Genomic DNA, 18,670 nt, shown 5'->3' with positions numbered 1-18,670 from the left:
GTGTGCATATCCTTGTAAAGAAGGTAGGTATAGGCCAGTGCCTGAGCGTGATACCAAGTGTTTTGTTTGGACTGAAACAGCGCTCTTTTTCCATTGTTACCGATTCATCATTTCCATTTAGGACTATTTGGATACCTCCAATCAACAAACTGGACCAGGATCAGGATAGGTATATAAACGTTATACGCAAAGATGGCACTTTCTGTATGTACAGAATCAGAATCAGAAACAGAATTGGTTTTATTGCCAAGTACTGTATATGTGACACGGTCTGGTGAAAGGGGTAACAAGTCGGAAACCAATCGAAATGTTCTGACTTTTATTTTGAAACACGGAAGTCAACGTTGTTGAAAATCACAACACACAACTCGCTAGTCAAACCAAAATACTGCAACGCAATAGATTCGGTGAGTAATCCCCCCACTGCTACCTAGTTTACATTGTCAGCAGGCTCACAAAACAAGCTGTGTTAGCGGACTAGCGATGTGTCGTTGATTTTCAACAACGCTGAAAATGTAATTCACATTTTTCCCGAAATAAAAGTCAGAGCATTAAACCGGCTGCCGACTGGCTGCCCAACCGACCAGACCGTGTCACGTTTGCACATACAAGAAATGAACGTGGTGAAAAACTGAATTGAAAGCCAAAAACACACAAACAAGTGCGCACGTGACGAGACGCCCGTGACAGACAAGACGCCGCCGCCTACCACGTTGTGTCTGTCCAGGGAACAGCCTCTGCTCACAGACAGGCTGTTATGTTTCCTTCACTGCTTCCTAATCACTCTAACTCATTTCCCAGTTCCTCCTACACCTTTAGGTATCCTCGTATGGCTTGCAGAGTGTTCGTTCCGCTTCGTTAGCCTGGTGATTTAGCATTTAGAGTGCTGCTGATTGCAGCTACCTGCCAGCACCAGAGGGACACTGCTGAAGAGCAGTTGACGTGGCCTTGGAGACGTTGGTAAGACCGGCGCCCTGACAGTGGGCCAGACCCATGCTGCCTCTAATCGCTATTGACAGCTCTAATTGGGGCACTGGTGACAAACAACAACAATCCTTCCTCCTCTTGATTTTTTTTCAGCAATTAGCCAGTGTTCCCCGCTGAGGCAGATTGGGGGGTGGGGGGTGGGGGGGGGGGATGGGGGATACCTGCCTGGCACTTGCCAGATGCTGGCTGTCTCTGCTGCCTAGAGGTCAAGGCCTGGACATGGATGGGTCACGCACACTGTGTTTGCGCTTATGTGTGTGTGTGTGTGTGTGTGTGTGTGTGTGTGTATGTGTGTATGTGTGTATGTGTGTATGTGTGTGTGTGTGTGTGTGTGTGTGTGTGACATTTTCCTGTGCGCTGATATTGTTGGTCTCATTCTAGTCTCACACTGGTCTACTGAAGGGTCCACTAGTGTCTCTGCTGGTCTCTCCTCCCAGAGCCAGGTCCACTAGTGTCTCTGCTGGTCTCTCCTCCCAGAGTCGGATCATGGAGTTTTAACAACCCCCCCCCCCCCCCCTCTTCGTCTGAATTCCTAATGCATACACACACTCCGTCAAACTCCACTGTTTGACACTCTCTCCGCCTTCATCCACTTTATCCCTCGTTTATCTCTCGCTGTCCACCTCCACTCTCGTGGCGGTGTGGTACAGTATAAAGGAGATTCATTTGGAGGCTCTTTCTCAGCGCTCCCAGTGTTCTCTCTCAGTGAGGAGGATGTGAAGCTGACAGTAGCCCTCCACCACCGCTGCAGCCAATCCTCACAAGAAAGAAAGAGAGAGAAAGGGGTGAAAAACTACTCCCCACCGTAGATGGCATTTCCATTTCCATTTTTGGCATTTAGCAGACGCCTTCACGCAAAGCGACTTACAACAAATACATTTGACTAAGTAAGTGAATCAATTATTCACCAGTCGTTGCAGGAAAAAGTAATCTATGCTCGGGCCAGGGGCCATTGGCAGTCGTAGTGCTAGAAGAAGGAAGATGAAAAAATGTATCAAAATTAAGAGTAGAGAAACTGTACAGGGGGGGGGTAGAAGGGGAAGTAGATGTGTCAGGAGGGACAGTTAAGGTGTAGCCTGTAGAGATGGGTCTTACGGTGGAAGATATGGGGTGATTCTGAAGTCCTGACAGTAGTGGGCAGCTCGTACCAGCAGCTGGGATCCAGGACAGTAAAGAGTCGTGACCGGGTATTGCGACAGCTGCATCCGTGTAGAGGCGGTGGTGCTGTCATGCCAGAATTAGTCTGGGCCAAATAGTGTTCACCCTACGATGTAAATATAAACATAAAAGCTATATTTGATAAGTAAGTAAGCTGGCTAGCTATGATTTGAAACAAAGTAGTATCCAGTTATGGAATTATATTCATCACTACTTGTGATGTGGGTTAACTGGCCAACTGTAATATTAGCGGAGAGAATTACATTAAAATGGCCATGCCAACATAAAAGCTACAGCTGACTAGTGAGCCTGCATCAACCTTAATGCTATTCAAGTGCAAGAAGATTAGATAACTGCATAGCAACGGCGTTCGAAAGATATTATTACATCATAAGGCGGACACTATCAGGCCCGGACTAATTCTGGCATGACAGTGCCAGTCGGCCAGCAGAGGTGGAAGAGAGGGTGTGAACATGCTGGTGTTTTGGGGCTGACCATTGCTTGCAGGTAGGAAAGGGCTGTTCCTTTTGCCGCCCTGTAGATGAGCACCTCCTTGAATCCGATGGGAGCTGCTATCGGGAGCCAGCGCTAAGGGTATGAAGGAGGTGGGTAACATGAGAGAATTTGGGGAGGTTGAACACCAGATGGGCGGCAGCATTCTGGATGAGCTGCGGAGGTCTGATGGCAGAGGTGGGTAGCCCGACCAGGAGTATGTTACAGTAGTCAGGACCGAGTGAAGTGACTGGATCAGGAGTTGTGCCACTCCTCTGGTGAGAAATGGTCATATCCTTCTGATGTTATAATAATAATAATAATAATTCATTAGATTTATATAGCGCTTTTCCGAGGCTCAAAGACGCTGAATATAGAGGAAGAATCTACAGGAGCGTGCTGTTGCTGTGATGTTCACCGCACAGGATAAGTGGTTTAAGGAAGGATGTGGACAAATGTGACAGGAGAAGGACATTATGTGACCACTTAGGTGAGATGAGGAGTCCTGTGCCTCCCCCTCGACCAGAGAGTCTAGGGGAATGGGAAAAGGAGTAGGCATCAGAGAGGTTTGCCGGACTAGCTGTGTTTTCTAGTGTGACCCATGTCCTGTGATGGCCAGGAAGTGGAGGGACATGAAGCTGAGATAGCTGATGCTTTCTGGACCGCGTGACTGGCAGCTCCAAAGTCCTCCAGAAACAATGAGGTCATGTTTTTTGCCGGTAGAGAGAGAGAGAGAGAGAGGGTTAATGGGCAGTACAATGTAGGTAGCGTTCAATGCATTCGGAGTAGTCAAAAACAAACAAATAATCAGATGTCAAAACTTAGATTTTGGCCTTCCTCTCAGGCCTTCCTTGATGTACTCCTACAGATTGACGTCTTAGACTCCCACAGATAGACTTCCTCATCTCATTGTCAGGTGTCATACTCCCACAGATACACTCCCTCGGCTTGTTGTCAAGCGTCGTCATGCCAGGAGGCTGTCGCAGTGAAGCCGTTGCTCTCTGACCATTCGGATAGAAATTGAGATTCTGCAAATTGCTGACTAACAACTGTCTTCTAGCCCCTCCCGCCTAATGATCAGATAATGACCAGACAGGTGCCTTCACTCAATATTAGGCAACGTCACAGGTCAACACCGTTTATCGGCTTCACCGATTTATCATGCCCCCGATTACCCAGCTGTTAGGCTTCTAACACTAGCTGGGTAACACTGATTAATCCAATAACCGGCACACAACTAAGCAACAGCACACAGTTTTAGGCAAGATTAAAGTAACTTTCACGTCTTAGCAGTAGATGCTTCCTTCAACTCAGTCAAAAAGTTATAAAATGTATAAAATGTACATGGCCAAGTGAGATTATCTCTTATCTCTCTCTCTCTCTCTCCCTTTCGCTCTCTTTTTATCCATCTCTAGCTCAGAGCTAAACCAGAGAGAGAGAGAGAGAGAGAGAGAGAGAGAACATTCCCAGGACAGCATGCCTGAGGTCAACCTCTGCCAGAGCCTGGCTTACAGACGGCGCTCTCTGGCACGATGCCTCGCTCACCCCGCCGTGCTCCTCTCCTCGAACCCGTGGCCACGCGCTGCACCAGGGCTCCCTCGGGCCAGGGAGTTAGAGATGCAGGGAAGGGAGGGAGATAGAAAGCACAAAAAAACAAGGTAACAAAAGCCCAGAAATGAGCAGCTTAAGAGCTTAGCCAGCATTAGAGACGCCTCATTTTCCCAGTGAAACCCAACTGGGCTTCTCTAAACCGACAGGAGTTGAGCAGTGAGCCCCGAGAACAATGAGACTCTTATTTCATTATTTATTTCAGCCACATGTCTGATTTGTGTGTTTAGGCCATCATTTCCATTGTGTCCAAGGCATTGTGATACAGTAAACAAGACATGCTTAAGTGTGATAGCGAGTCTTACGGTATTTGAATGCATATCGATCACTTCAGCATCAAGGACAATCATCTGTCCGCGTGTGTCAATGCAGATCTCTTTTGCATGGACACACTGTCTTCTTCTCAAGCGAATGAATTCTAGACCAAATGAGCCATCCGTTTAGGTTATAGGTTATAGGCTAAAGAGGCTGTCATCGATTTGAGAAAAAAAACATTTTCGCTGAGTTATTTAGAGATGATGTTTGGAGTTAGGGCTAGGGTTAATACTCTATAGAGCACTTGTTTGTCTCTTTCATATTGTCAATGCTAAAACCTACACTCCACTTCAGTGCTCCTTTTCTGGGAGTCCAAATGATGGAGGGAAGGAAAAGGTGAGCGAGTAGATAAGCAGAAGCCCAGAGCACAGAGAGCAGAAGTGAGCATAACCCTGGAGGGAGAGGAAAAGAAGCACAAAGAAAGTCCAAACCACACAGAATCCAATTCACTACCCCCCTCTCCTTCTCAAAGAGTCTAGTCCCCAATTTGATTCGGCAAATAGAGCAACAAAAATAAACTATACAAATATTGCATGGTTTTTGCAAACAGTCTAAAAATGCGTTGCATATCATGGAAATGCTAAACACAGTATTCAATACTCCCATTGAATTGGATTTTTCAGTAAGTATTACTAATATTACTAATATTACATTCATATTATAAACATTGCCGACTTTGCCCCAATTTGACACATTTTTGCACATGCAAATTGGTCCCACTGAGCGCTGATGGTGCATCTGGTTCAGAGAGAGTTCATGAAGATGTCAAGGGAGGAGGGTGACAAAGGGAGGGACGGAAACAGTGCCAAAAACAGGCAAACAAAAAAAATGCCTCTAATCTAACCCCGGCTACACTGCTCTCTCCGAGGGCTTAAGCAGTTATCGTCTCCTTCTTTTCCGCTTGATTCCTTTCTGCAATCCTCTTCTTCCTCGCCTCCTACTCATTCAGCCTGGAGCGATAGGGTCGCAGGGATTAAAACAAAAAAAAACTCCGAGAGGTTTATCCATGGCATCCCATGTGCTCTCCGTACCATTCTCCTCTGGTGTGAAAACAATGGTGGTTGGTGGCGTGGGGAAGTTCCTTCACAGGCACTCAGACACCTCTTAGACTGAAGTGGCAGTTCGTTCTAGCGAATGTCATTAAAGAGGGGTGGCAGTTCGTTCTAGCGGATGGTCTGGGTTTTTTGAGAGAGAGGCTGGAGAGCTAGTTAACTTTCCTTGGCTCTCCCTCCCATGTGCTAACCCTAACCCAAATCCTACAGACCGACTCTATCATACTTTATCCACGTAATCATACGTAAAGATCTGACTGTCAAACGTGATCTTTGTAGTTGTAGTGGTATTCTACAAACTGATGTAAATGGTAAATGGACTGCACTAATATAGCACCTTTTTTGCTGCTCCAAAGCGCTTTACAACAGCCTCTCATTCACCCATTCACACACCAATGGCGGCAAGCTGCCATGCAAGGCGCTGGCCCGCTCACTGGGAGCAATTTTGGGGTTCAGTGTCTTGGCCAAGGACACTTCGACATGTGGCCAGCCGGGGCTCGAACCGCTGATCTGCCGACCTTGTGATCATTAGACGGCGACTCTACCTCCTGTGCCACAGCCATAGGGAGGGAAACACGAAGATGTTTACGTGTGAACCCTGGGTGATGTTAATCTTCACCACTTCAACTACGTAAGGCTGTGTTAGGCATACATTTCGAGTGGTTCAGGTAAGGGACAGTTGTTAGGGCAAATAAAACCACTTCTAAAAGCACTTTTTGTTCAAATTGCCCCAAAGCCAACTTGAAATCAGAGACCTTGGTGTTGCCACCCCCAACCGACATCCTTGCAAAGCATTCTTTCTTTTGTGTCTTCCTGCTCGTTGACGTTACCTGATGTTTATATGCTGCTGCCTGCCACACGTTCACGTCTTCATGTCTTCTCCAACGTTAATTTAAGTATGATATCAGTGACTGTGTGATTGGGATTGTATGATTGTGACTGTGTGACTGTGACTGTTGTAATGGATTTTTCACATTTATGGCATGTATGGCATTGTTGGGAGAGTCTGGTCCGGTCCAGCCCATGGGCCCAGCCTGCTCCAAGGCCTTGTGTTCATGTCAAGTCAAGTCAAGTCAACTTTATTTGTATGAATGAATGGTCTTTATTGTCATTGCTATACAGTAGTACAGGTACCAAACAACGAAATTTGGGAGGGGTGGCTCCCCTGGTGCTAGGAAAGAAAAAAAACTAAAAAAACAAGAAAGGAAAGGAGCTGGTTTACATAAATAAAGGCTATGTACACTATCCACTATACTATACTGTACAGATAAAACACTGTGCTGTACTCTATGCTATGCTATACCTATTCTAACATTTCCTATTTCTCTGCAACCTTATGTACCCTAGGGTTGTCATATTGCACATAGTGTTATTGCACATTCATTTAAAGTGTCGCAGTTTGCAGGCTTGAAATGTACACATTTGTGCCTCAGCACTACACCTGATGTTTTCAATCCAGCAGCTGCCATATAGCTGTATAGCACTTAACGTACAGCAATGCTGAGCCAAAGTGCTTCACAGTAAAAATAGATAAAATGCAGGAAACAAGCAAGCACAATGCACACAACACAATGCAACACAAAACATGGCAAAATCAAAAGAGAAGACAAAAAGGACCAAAACAATAAAACAATAAGACAATAAGACAATCAGAGCCAGGGACCTACAACAAAAACCACAACATAATAAAAGCCAGGGACCAATAGCTAGGTGGGGGGGAAGGCTAGGGAAAACAGGTGTGTTTTAAGGAGAGATTTAAAAATCTCCAGGGTCTGAGCGGCCCGTATGTGGAGGGGGAGGCTGTTCCAGAGTTTAGGTGCAGCAGCCGAAAAGGCTCTGTTCCCCCTGGTTTTCAGCCTGGTTCTGCCATGGGCACCACCAGCAGCAGCTGGTCTGCTGATCTGAGGGATCTGGAGGGGGTGTGGCGGTGCAAGAGCTCAGAGAGGTAAAGGGGGGCCAGTCCATTTAGTGCTTTAAAAACGGTCAGGGATAATTTAAAATCAATGTGGTAACGCACAGGCAGCCAGTGGAGCGAGCACAGAATTGGACTAATGTGTTCCCACTTTTAAGTCGTAAGGAGGCGCGCAGACGCGTTTTGGACGAGTTGTAGGCGGCGGAGCAGGGACTGGTCGATCCCCACGTAGAGTGCGTTACAGTAGTCCAGGCGAGTAGTGACAAAGGCATGTATCACACTCTCCAGGTTCTTCTGGGAGAGGTAGGCCTTTGTCAGTGGACAGTGATGGAATGCAGACTCGTTATCAATGTTGTGACTATGTTGACCCAGTGTACAGTGTTGAAATTAAGACCTTGTCCAACATTTATGGAATGCAGACTCCTATCGCTGTTTTACTATATCAGAGATGTGTTGTGTGTAAGTGGGCGCTTCAGTCTACCTTAAGTGGGCTGGGTCCAACTCGTGTTGTGACCACAAAGACCATATTCTTTATTAAATAATACACCTAGATTTAAAGCAAGTTCCTATCTTGAGTCTCATTATTGATCCACAACACTGTGTGACTGTGACCACCTTCATCCCAGTAGCCGTGCATCTGTCCACCTGCCTCTGACCGCTCTGATGAACCACACAGCCTGACCGCTCTGATGAACCACACAGCCTGACCGCTCTGATGAACCACACAGCCTAACCACTCTGATGAACCACACAGCCTATCCACTCTGATGAACCACACAGCCTGACCGCTCTGATGAACCACACAGCCTAACCACTCTGATGAACCACACAGCCTAACCACTCTGATGAACCACACAGCCTGACCGCTCTGATGAACCACACAGCCTGACCGCTCTGATGAACCACACAGCCTAACCACTCTGATGAACCACACAGCCTGACCGCTCTGATGAACCACACAGCCTAACCACTCTGATGAACCACACAGCCTAACCACTCTGATGAACCACACAGTCTAACCACTCTGATGAACCACACAGCCTGACCGCTCTGATGAACCACACAGTCTAACCACTCTGATGAACCACACAGCCTGACCGCTCTGATGAACCACACAGCCTGACCGCTCTGATGAACCACACAGTCTAACCACTCTGATGAACCACACAGCCTGACCGCTCTGATGAACCACACAGCCTAACCACTCTGATGAACCACACAGTCTAACCACTCTGATGAACCACACAGCCTGACCGCTCTGATGAACCACACAGCCTAACCACTCTGATGAACCACACAGCCTGACCGCTCTGATGAACCACACAGCCTAACCACTCTGATGAACCACACAGCCTAACCACTCTGATGAACCACACAGTCTAACCACTCTGATGAACCACACAGCCTGACCGCTCTGATGAACCACACAGTCTAACCACTCTGATGAACCACACAGCCTGACCGCTCTGATGAACCACACAGCCTGACCGCTCTGATGAACCACACAGTCTAACCACTCTGATGAACCACACAGCCTGACCGCTCTGATGAACCACACAGCCTAACCACTCTGATGAACCACACAGTCTAACCACTCTGATGAACCACACAGCCTGACCGCTCTGATGAACCACACAGCCTGACCGCTCTGATGAACCACACAGCCTAACCACTCTGATGAACCACACAGCCTGACCGCTCTGATGAACCACACAGCCTGACCGCTCTGATGAACCACACAGCCTAACCACTCTGATGAACCACACAGCCTAACCACTCTGATGAACCACACAGCCTAACCACTCTGATGAACCACACAGCCTAACCACTCTGATGAACCACACAGCCTAACCACTCTGATGAACCACACAGCCTAACCACTCTGATGAACCACACAGTCTGACCACTCTGATGAACAACACAGCCTGACCGCTCTGATGAACCACACAGCCTAACCACTCTGATGAACCACACAGCCTAACCGCTCTGATGAACAACACAGCCTGACCACTCTGATGAACCACACAGCCTGACCGCTCTGATGAACCACACAGCCTAACCACTCTGATGAACCACACAGCCTAACCGCTCTGATGAACCACACAGCCTGACCGCTCTGATGAACCACACAGCCTAACCACTCTGATGAACCACACAGCCTAACCACTCTGATGAACCACACAGTCTGACCGCTCTGATGAACCACACGGTCTTTGACGTTTCACCTCCTGCTGAAACCCCCCCCCCCCCCATCCTCTAAGGGTTGTAATTGTGTTGCAGCAGTCATTGGTTGGCAGGTCTTTAGCGGTAGCACAATCTCTGGGGCTGCTGTCCTTCAGCCCCCCCCCCCCCCCCCAGGAGCACGCCCCAGCCCCAGCTCTGTTTCCACCGGTGTCACATTTGCAGTAATCCTGCGGATGAGTGTAACTGCTGGAACAGAGGGTGCGATGTTGCGTGTAGCTCGCTCTCTTTCTGCAAATCTGCCGACAGCTAATCCTGTTTCTCTGACAAATTGGGTGCGTGAGACAGAGTCATGTGCCGTCTGTGTGTGTGTGTGTATGTGTGTGTGTGTGTGTGTGTGTGTGTGTGTGTGTGTGTGTGTGTGTGTGTGTGTGTGTGTGTGTAGTGTGTGTGTGTGTGTGTGTACATAGAAAGTTCGTGTTTGTTCAAGAAAGTTCTCACCTGATTAGTTTTCACGTCAGCCGACAGAGTCGATTAACACGTTACCAATACCCTCTCTAAAACGAGATGACACATCTCAAGGGGTTTATCCTAATAAAGAAAGTTTCAATTTAAATGTAATACAATGTGATTCCGTACCCGTCTGTCAGGCATACCAACTCCAGGTATTTGCACATGAGCTTGATTCACTATCGTTGTAAACGGATTACCATAAAGTGCTGCAATGTTTTCCTCCTAGTTGCATTTCATCTTTTGATTTATATGACGCTTTTCCCACGCCAATAAATAATCGACGCTCTACAGTGTAAAAGTAATAACACAAAATCAACCTCCAGCTATGATTTGATTAAACAAAAGACATATCACACACACACACACACACACACACACACACACACACACACACACACACACACTCAGAGTGCACTCTTTTGTGAGCTCCCAGTATCAGCACACACACACTGCTCTTCCTTTCACAGTACCGGTAGTTATCTTTCTGTCTGTCCCAGCCTCTGTCTCTGCTTCCTACTTCTGAATTCTACAGATATTACCTGCCCAAAATGCTAACATAAGGAAACTATTTACATAAGTCCCCGAGCGGGAGAGAAGAACATGGCGGGATAATGTTGGGATGTGTTCTATTTCTGTCAGATCTGGCCCAGGATCAGTGGCGGATTGGCTCGTTGTTGCGGTGTGTTCAGCCGCTCCAAAGATAAATAAATCATTGAAAGATAAAAAGAGATGGAGGAGGATGAGAGATTCAGAATGATCTGAGGCTCATCGTCAGACATCCATGTCTCTCTTTCTCCATACGTGTGTTTCTCTGTACGTGTGTGGGCTTTGTGTTTTTCTGACTGACACGGGAACGACGTTTGCTTAACAATTTGATTCATTTAACTTCGACGAATTCATATTCACATGTGGGATAATCTAATCGCGTGTGTGGGCATGAATATGTGTGTGTAAATAACAGTAACGTAGGCTTGTTGATGTGTACAGCAGAGGATTGCTTATTTGTGCATGTGTGTATGCTAATCCGTGGTGTGTGTGTGTGTGTGTGTGTGTGTGTGAATACTTATGTACGCATAATCATGATGAAGATTACACGCTCTCATGCTCCCTTGAGGGAAAGACGTGCAAAGGAAAAGAGGAAGAGAGGGGGATGAAGAGAAGGGGGGTGAAACAAGGATGGATGGGGATTGTGTGAGGAGAACACTCCCCCGGGGCCAATAAACTCGCTTAATTAGGAGAAGCCTCGTTAATTAAGTCTTGTGCCCGACTGAATCAGAGGAAGTCTTGCCAGGGAAACGCTGCTGTCTCTTGGCTGAACCCGACCCAGCCTTGCCCTAGTGAACCCAGCCTATAACCTACCACCCAGCCTCCTCACCCATCACCCAGCCTCCTCAGCCACCATCCAGCCTCCTCAGCCATCACCCAGCCTTGCCCTATAGTGAACCCAGCCTTCTAACCTACCACCATGCCTTCTAACCTACCATCCAGCCTCCTAACCTACCACCCAGCCTTCTCACCCATCACCCAGCCTCCTAACCTACCATCCAGCCTCCTAACCTACCATCCAGCCTCCTAACCTCCCATCCAGCCTTCTCACCCATCACCCAGCCTCCTAACCTACCATCCAGCCTCCTAACCTACCATCCAGCCTCCTAACCTCCCATCCAGCCTTCTCACCCATCACCCAGCCTCCTAACCTACCATCCAGCCTCCTAACCTACCACCCAGCCTTCTAACCTACCACCCAGCCTTCTAACCTACCATCCAGCCTCCTAACCTACCATCCAGCCTTCTAACCTACCACCCGGCCTCCTCAGCCATCACCCAGCCTTCTAACCTACCATCCAGCCTCCTAACCTACCATCCAGCCTCCTAACCTACCATCCAGCCTCCTAACCTACCATCCAGCCTTCTAACCTACCACCCGGCCTCCTCAGCCATCACCCAGCCTTCTAACCTACCATCCAGCCTCCTAACCTACCACCCAGCCTCCTAATCTACCATCCAGCCTTCTAACCTACCACCCAGCCTCCTCAGCCATCACCCAGCCTCCTAACCTACCACCCAGCCTCCTAACCTACCATCCAGCCTCCTCAGCCATCACCCAGCCTCCTAACCTACCATCCAGCCTCCTAACCTACCACCCAGCCTCGTAACCTACCATCCAGCCTCCTCAGCCATCACCCAGCCTTCTAACCTACCACCCAGCCTCCTAACCTACCACCCAGCCTCCTCAGCCATCACCCAGACTTCTAGCCTCCTCAGCCATCACCCGGCTGGGTCCCAGTCCCCCAGCAGACACGTCTTCCTACTCCAGGGCTGCCACGTCGTTCCTAGTGCATGTTTGTTACATCACATGAAACAGGAGGGTATTCCATCAACGTCGTTAAAGGAAAATCCAGTCCTGTTTTGATCTCGCAAGACCTATCGAAATAAGGCTGGATTTTAAAAAGAAATCCCGCTGGATTTATCAAGATAAGCCTGGATTTTCCTTTCCAAGCTAAGTGTGATGGAATACCCCCCAGGCCTCATGAGGATCTTGACAAGCACTGATGAAAGCACTGATGAAAACACTGACGACAGGTGATGGAAGAGGACTGGCTTTAAGCAGCATTACAAATGATGCCATCATAAAGTTTAATGTAGTTAATATAGTTTAATATAGTTGTATAGGGGTGGCTGTTGTCAGGAGGTAGAGCTGGCGTCTAATGATTGCAAGGCCGGCAGATCCGTGGTTCAAACCCCACATGTCGAGGTGCCCTTGGGCAAGACACTGAACCCCACATTTCTCACAATGAGGGCCGGCGCCTTGCCTGGTAGCTTGCCACTGTTGGTGTGTGAATGTGTGTGTGTGAATGGGTGAATGAGAGGCCATTGTAAAGCGCTTTGGAGTAAGGCACTATATAAGTCAGTCCATTTAATATCAATCACGTTTAGACTAAGGGGGAGAGGAAGGGAGGGGCGGGGAGTTTCAAGTGTTCTGGAAACATGTTTAGTTGTAGCGAGGTGAGAGCGTGGTCGGTGTTCGACACCACAGGACCGCACAGCGGAACAGAGACCGAGGGAGGCAGAGAGGAATGGAGCGAAAGAGAGAGTTTTATGTAAGATATACAGGAGGAGTCATTGATTAAATGCTGTAAAGTGCAAGTAATTCTCACAGCCCTGGGAACACACTGCACACCCTCCATTATTCATGCCTTTGCATTTTTCTCTCTGCCCCTCTCACTTTCTTTTTTCTTCTCTCCCTACGCTTCGGAGCTGGCTGTTGATGAGAGATGATGAATCACCACCGGTGTGGAACCTGTGCTTGTTCTGCCATTTTTCAACAGCACACCAACAGATATCAAGCGAGTGCCAGTTATTGTGCTGCTGCTCTCAATGTGTGATTATTCTCCATGATTTACTTGACGTCGTTGTCGACCGTCGGAAAGCTCTGCATTGACTATCTCTGTCCTCCACTGTGAGGTAACTTCAGGGATAAAGTTGGTTGTCCGGATAATCACAACGTTGGCATGTTATCAGAGAGGGAGTGTAGCATTTATGTAGCAAGCGTTTTTAGGACACACAGACACAGCTCTGAGCAAGTACAGCTCTTTATTACTCCTCTTACCGTGTGTGTGTCCTCCTCTCATCTGGGTCTAGTCTGACCCACTTTTTTTTTCAAAAACACTTTTTTTTAAAGATTTTAAGATTGTATTTACACAATCTCCAATACCCTCACTACAAAGCATGGCCAAGCATTAGTGGTGTCCCAGCTGGCATCCTAGCCCATCACCTAGCCCATCCTAGCCCATCACCTAGCCCATCCTAGCCCATCACCTAGCCCATCAACTAGCCCATCCTAGCCCATCACCTAGCCCATCTTAGCCCGTCACCTAGCCCATCCTAGCCCATCACCTAGCCCATCCTAGCCCGTCACCTAGCCCATCCTAGCCCGTCACCTAGCCCATCCTAGCCCATCCTAGCCCGTCCTAGCCCATCACCTAGCCCATCACCTAGCACATCCTAGCCCATCACCTAGCCCATCCTAGCACATCCTAGCCTATCCTAGCTCATCCTAGCCCATCTTAGCCCATCTAGCCCATCCTAGCACATCACCTAGCCCATCTTAGCCCATCCTAGCCCATCACCTAGCCCATCCTAGCCCATCCTAGCCCATCCTAGCCCATCACCTAGCCCATCCTAGCCCATCCTAGCCCATCACCTAGCCCATCACCTAGCCCATCCTAGCCCATCCTAGCCCATCACCTAGCCCATCCTAGCACATCATCACCTAGCCTATCCTAGCCCATGACGACCAACTGCTACAATAAAAACGTGCTCAGCTTAAATGTACATGAAGGATTTGTGTTAAGCCTGCGTACACATGGTACTGTGGGCCTGCGAGGGTTAATGGGTTTTAGATAACACCACTCTGATTGCACTGGGAAAGATTCATTATCCGGGGGGGGGGGGGGGGGGCAGTGGGGGGGGGTCAGGGGGTAGGACAGTGAAGTCCAATAGGACTTCAATAGGAGGTGCAGTTTTGAGACTGAGGTGGAGTCTGGCATCAGCTAAGTGATGAAGATGAAAATTGTGTGCGTGGTTGTGAGGAGTGGCATGTGGACATGCAGTAAAGAGGATTGGGTGGGGTGTGAGTGTGTGTGTGTGCGTGCGTGCGTGTGTGTGTGTGTAGCATATGCATGTGTGCCGGTGTTTGAACCATCACTACAAACGGCTATTAAGGATGCAGCCGGGAATAACAAGCCTAGATGAGCATGTATTTATTTATGGAGAGAGACATTTTCTCTTTCCCCCAAACCTCTGTCTCTTGCTCTCGTAAGCCTAGTGTGTGATGTGCTAATGACGCTCTAATCAGTTAAGATCAGTCTTAATCTATGATGCAGATTTGCGGGGCGCTCACATGGGAGATTTAATTCCAGGATTAGTCAAAGATGCGCCGTGAGGTGGAGCATGAGTGTTTGTGCAAAGAGAACGAGTCAGTGTGTGTGTGTGTGTGTGTGTGCGTGTGTGTGTGTGTGTGTGTGTGTGTGTGTGTGTGTGTGTGAGTGTGTGTGTGTGTGGGGGGGGGGTGCAGGACAATCACTTATAGTATGTACTGTATGTGTGTTTGTGTGTATGTGTGTGTGTAGTATGCGCTGTATGTGTGTGTAGTATGCGCTGTATGTGTGTGTGTGTGTGTGTGTGTGTGTGCTGTATGTGTGTGTGTGTGTGTGTATAGTATGTGCTGTATGTACTGTATGTGTGTTTGTGTGTGTATGTGTGTGTGTAGTATGCGCTGTATGCGTGTTTGTGTGTGTGTGTGTGTATAGTATGTGCTGTATGCGTGTGTGTGTGTGTGTGTGTGTGTATAGCAGTGGTGTGCCGTCAGGGCCAGCAAGGCCTTCTCTGCTGGCCTAAACATCATCAGAATATACATTTTATTTTAATATATTTTTTCCACAAATATGTATTAATGATTCCCCATAGTCTATTCTCTTCATTTCATAGCTTTCCTCTTGGTTGCGCTGCTTCCAGTCTCCGATTGAGATTTGGAGGGCTGGCCTTTATGTTAGAGCTTTTATCCAATCAAAATGTGTTGCTAGGGGGCTCAAAAATCTGCCCGCCTGCACATTAAACGGTGCCGCGGATTCGACCTGTAACTTAACGTTGGAACGAGAAAACCTGTGGCGTACCTAGTAAACCTACGTAGATGCGAGCAAAAGCAACAACGGCGCCTGCTGTAAGGCTCAATGATGTCAGCACCCAGCACGTCTTTTGATTGGATACGCACTATTGATACGCACTATTGATACGCACTATTGATATTCACTATTGAGATGAGTAACTATGCCGGTAGATGTGAAACTTTTGAAAGTGCGCAGGGAAACGGAGCATCACAACGAAAGCTTTCGTTGACTGATCGATAATACTGATCGATTGTGTCCTGTTTTTGGGTAAACAATAACTTTCATTTAGGGGACACGAACAGAGGAAACTACATTGAGCTTCTTTCTTTTCTGGCTGAAAACAACCCAGATTTACATTACCACCTGTCCACAAACAAAGTTACTGGGACGTCAGGCAAAATACAAAACGACCTGATTTTTGCTATTGCTCAAGTGATGGGAGAAGAGATCAAAATGGAGATTAAAAAGGCACCCTTTGTCGCTATTATGGTGGACGAGACGACAGACGTGGGTAATGTAGCGATCTTAAAGATGTTAGTTTAACACTCTTCATTGTAAATGCGGATTTATTGATTAAAAATGCTTCGGAAATATTAATATAACTCTGTTGTACTTGTCTGACTATGTTAAGGTGATGCAACGCCCGGTTTTACTGTGTTTCTGTCTAGTTTCTAGAGCCATGGCGTCATAACGATGGTATTAAGAGGTAGAATAATTCAGGTAGGAATATGTCGGACATCACTGAAGGCCTAGGTGTGAAATGCACCGCCCGCCACTGGTGTATAGTATGTGCTGTATGTGCTGTATGTGTGTTTGTGTGGGCAGTAAAGGCTAGTGAGGGAGGCACAAGACGTCTCCAGAAACAGGTTCAAAGGTGTTTCCTCGACCTTCCTTGCACACTGCTTTCTTTGTCTCTCCCCTACTGTGAGAACTCACATAACGTATCTGTATTCAAAGATAGCAAGTATCTGAATATTAGGCAAAACAAGATTTTGTCTTGAATCTGAAAATATTGTACACACTGTATTGCACACTTATTTTACCATATCGGTCATATTGTGTTGAAGTGTGGGGGAATACTTACAAAAGCAACCTACAAAAGATATGCACATTGCAAAAAAAACTATATGGATTGGACATCATGCCAGATACTTAGATCATACAAACTGTCTGTTTTTAAAGAGCCAAACTTTGAAATTCATGGATTTAGTTAAATTCAAAACTGCACATGTGTTTAAGGTTATAAATAACATGTTTCCAAGCAACATTCAGAAAATGTATATGGGTAGAGAAGGTGATTATTATTTAAGAGGGACTTTGAATCTAAAACAGCCGAGTGTTCGTACGACTCTGAAAAGTATGTGCATCTCAGTGTGTGGGGCGTCCCTTAGGAATGGACTAGATGCGAGTGTTATTCTGAGCAAAAATATAACTAAATTCAAAGGCCACTATAATATTATAAACAAGTGTTCAGGACAGAGGACTCTGAGCAGTTACTGAAATACATCGTTTCATTTTCTGCATTTGGATATTTATGTTGTATTTAGTTTTAGAAAGACTCTATTTTTTTAAATGTTCTAGACACGTTTTCACTTCCATTTACATTTTTACATTTTTGGCATTTAGCAGACGCCTTATTCCAAAGCGACTTACAATCAATACATTTGAATACTAAGCATGTGAATCAGCAGTCCACTATTCGTTGCAGGAAGAGTACTCTAGCTCGGGCCCGGGGCCACTGATAGAAGGAAAAACCTTCTCCCTATTATCGCCTTCTACTAAAACTTTTTTTTATATCACTGGAGAAACTGAGAAACAGTACAAGGGGGGCAATAGAAGTTCTTAGGGACACAGTAGAGGGGAAAGCGGGTGTCTTTAGGAGACGTAGTGGTGAGGGTCAGAAGATGTCTCAGGAGGAGCAGTTAAGATGTAACCTGAAGAGATGGGTCTTCAGTCTACGACGGAAGATGGGTAGTGACTCTGCCGTACTGACAGCCGTGGGGAGCTCATTCCACCAGCGGGGAGCCAGTGTTGTGAAGAGACGTGATCGGGCAGCCCGACTGCTGTCAGAGAGGAGGTGGGGCCAGTCGGCCAGCCGAGGTGGAGGAACGGAGTGAGCGGGCACGGGTTTGGGGGGTTACCATTTCCTTCAGGTAGGCAGGGGCTGTCCCTTTAGCTGCCTGGTATGCAAGCACCAGGGTCTTGAATCTGATGCGAGCTGCTATCGGGAGCCAGTGCAGGGTGCGAAGGAGAGGGGGGACATGCGAGTATTTGGGGAGGTTGAATACCAGCCGGGCAGCAGCATTCTGGATGAGCTGCAGAGGTCTAATGGCTGAAGCGGGGAGCCCAGCCAGGAGTACATTGCAGTAATCCAGGCGGGAGATGACCAGTGCCTGGGTCAAGAGTTGCGCTGCCTCTCTGGTAAGGAATGGTCGTATCCTTCTGATGTTGTAGAGGAGGAATCTGCAGGAGCGAGCCGTTGCTGCAATGTTCTCCGCACAGGATAGTCGGTTATCCAGGATCACTCCAAGGTTCTTGGCTGTCAGGGAGGGGGTTACAGTAGAGTTCTCCACTGTGATGGAGAAGTCTTGGAGAGGGCAGGCTTTCCCGGGGATGAAGAGGAGCTCGGTCTTGTTAAGATTGAGCTTGAGATGGTGGTCAGCCATCCAAGTTGAAATGTCAGCGAGACATGCTGAGATACGGGTTGCCACGTGTACATCAGACGGGGGGAAGGACAGGAAGAGTTGAGTGTCGTCTGCGTAGCTGTGGTAGGAGAGCCCATG

The sequence above is a fragment of the Nansenia antarctica genome (genome assembly GCF_963989245.1).
Source record: "Nansenia antarctica genome assembly, chromosome: 3".
NCBI classification, from domain to species: Eukaryota; Metazoa; Chordata; class Actinopteri; order Argentiniformes; family Microstomatidae; genus Nansenia; species Nansenia antarctica.
This window is presented reverse-complemented; position numbering follows the sequence as displayed.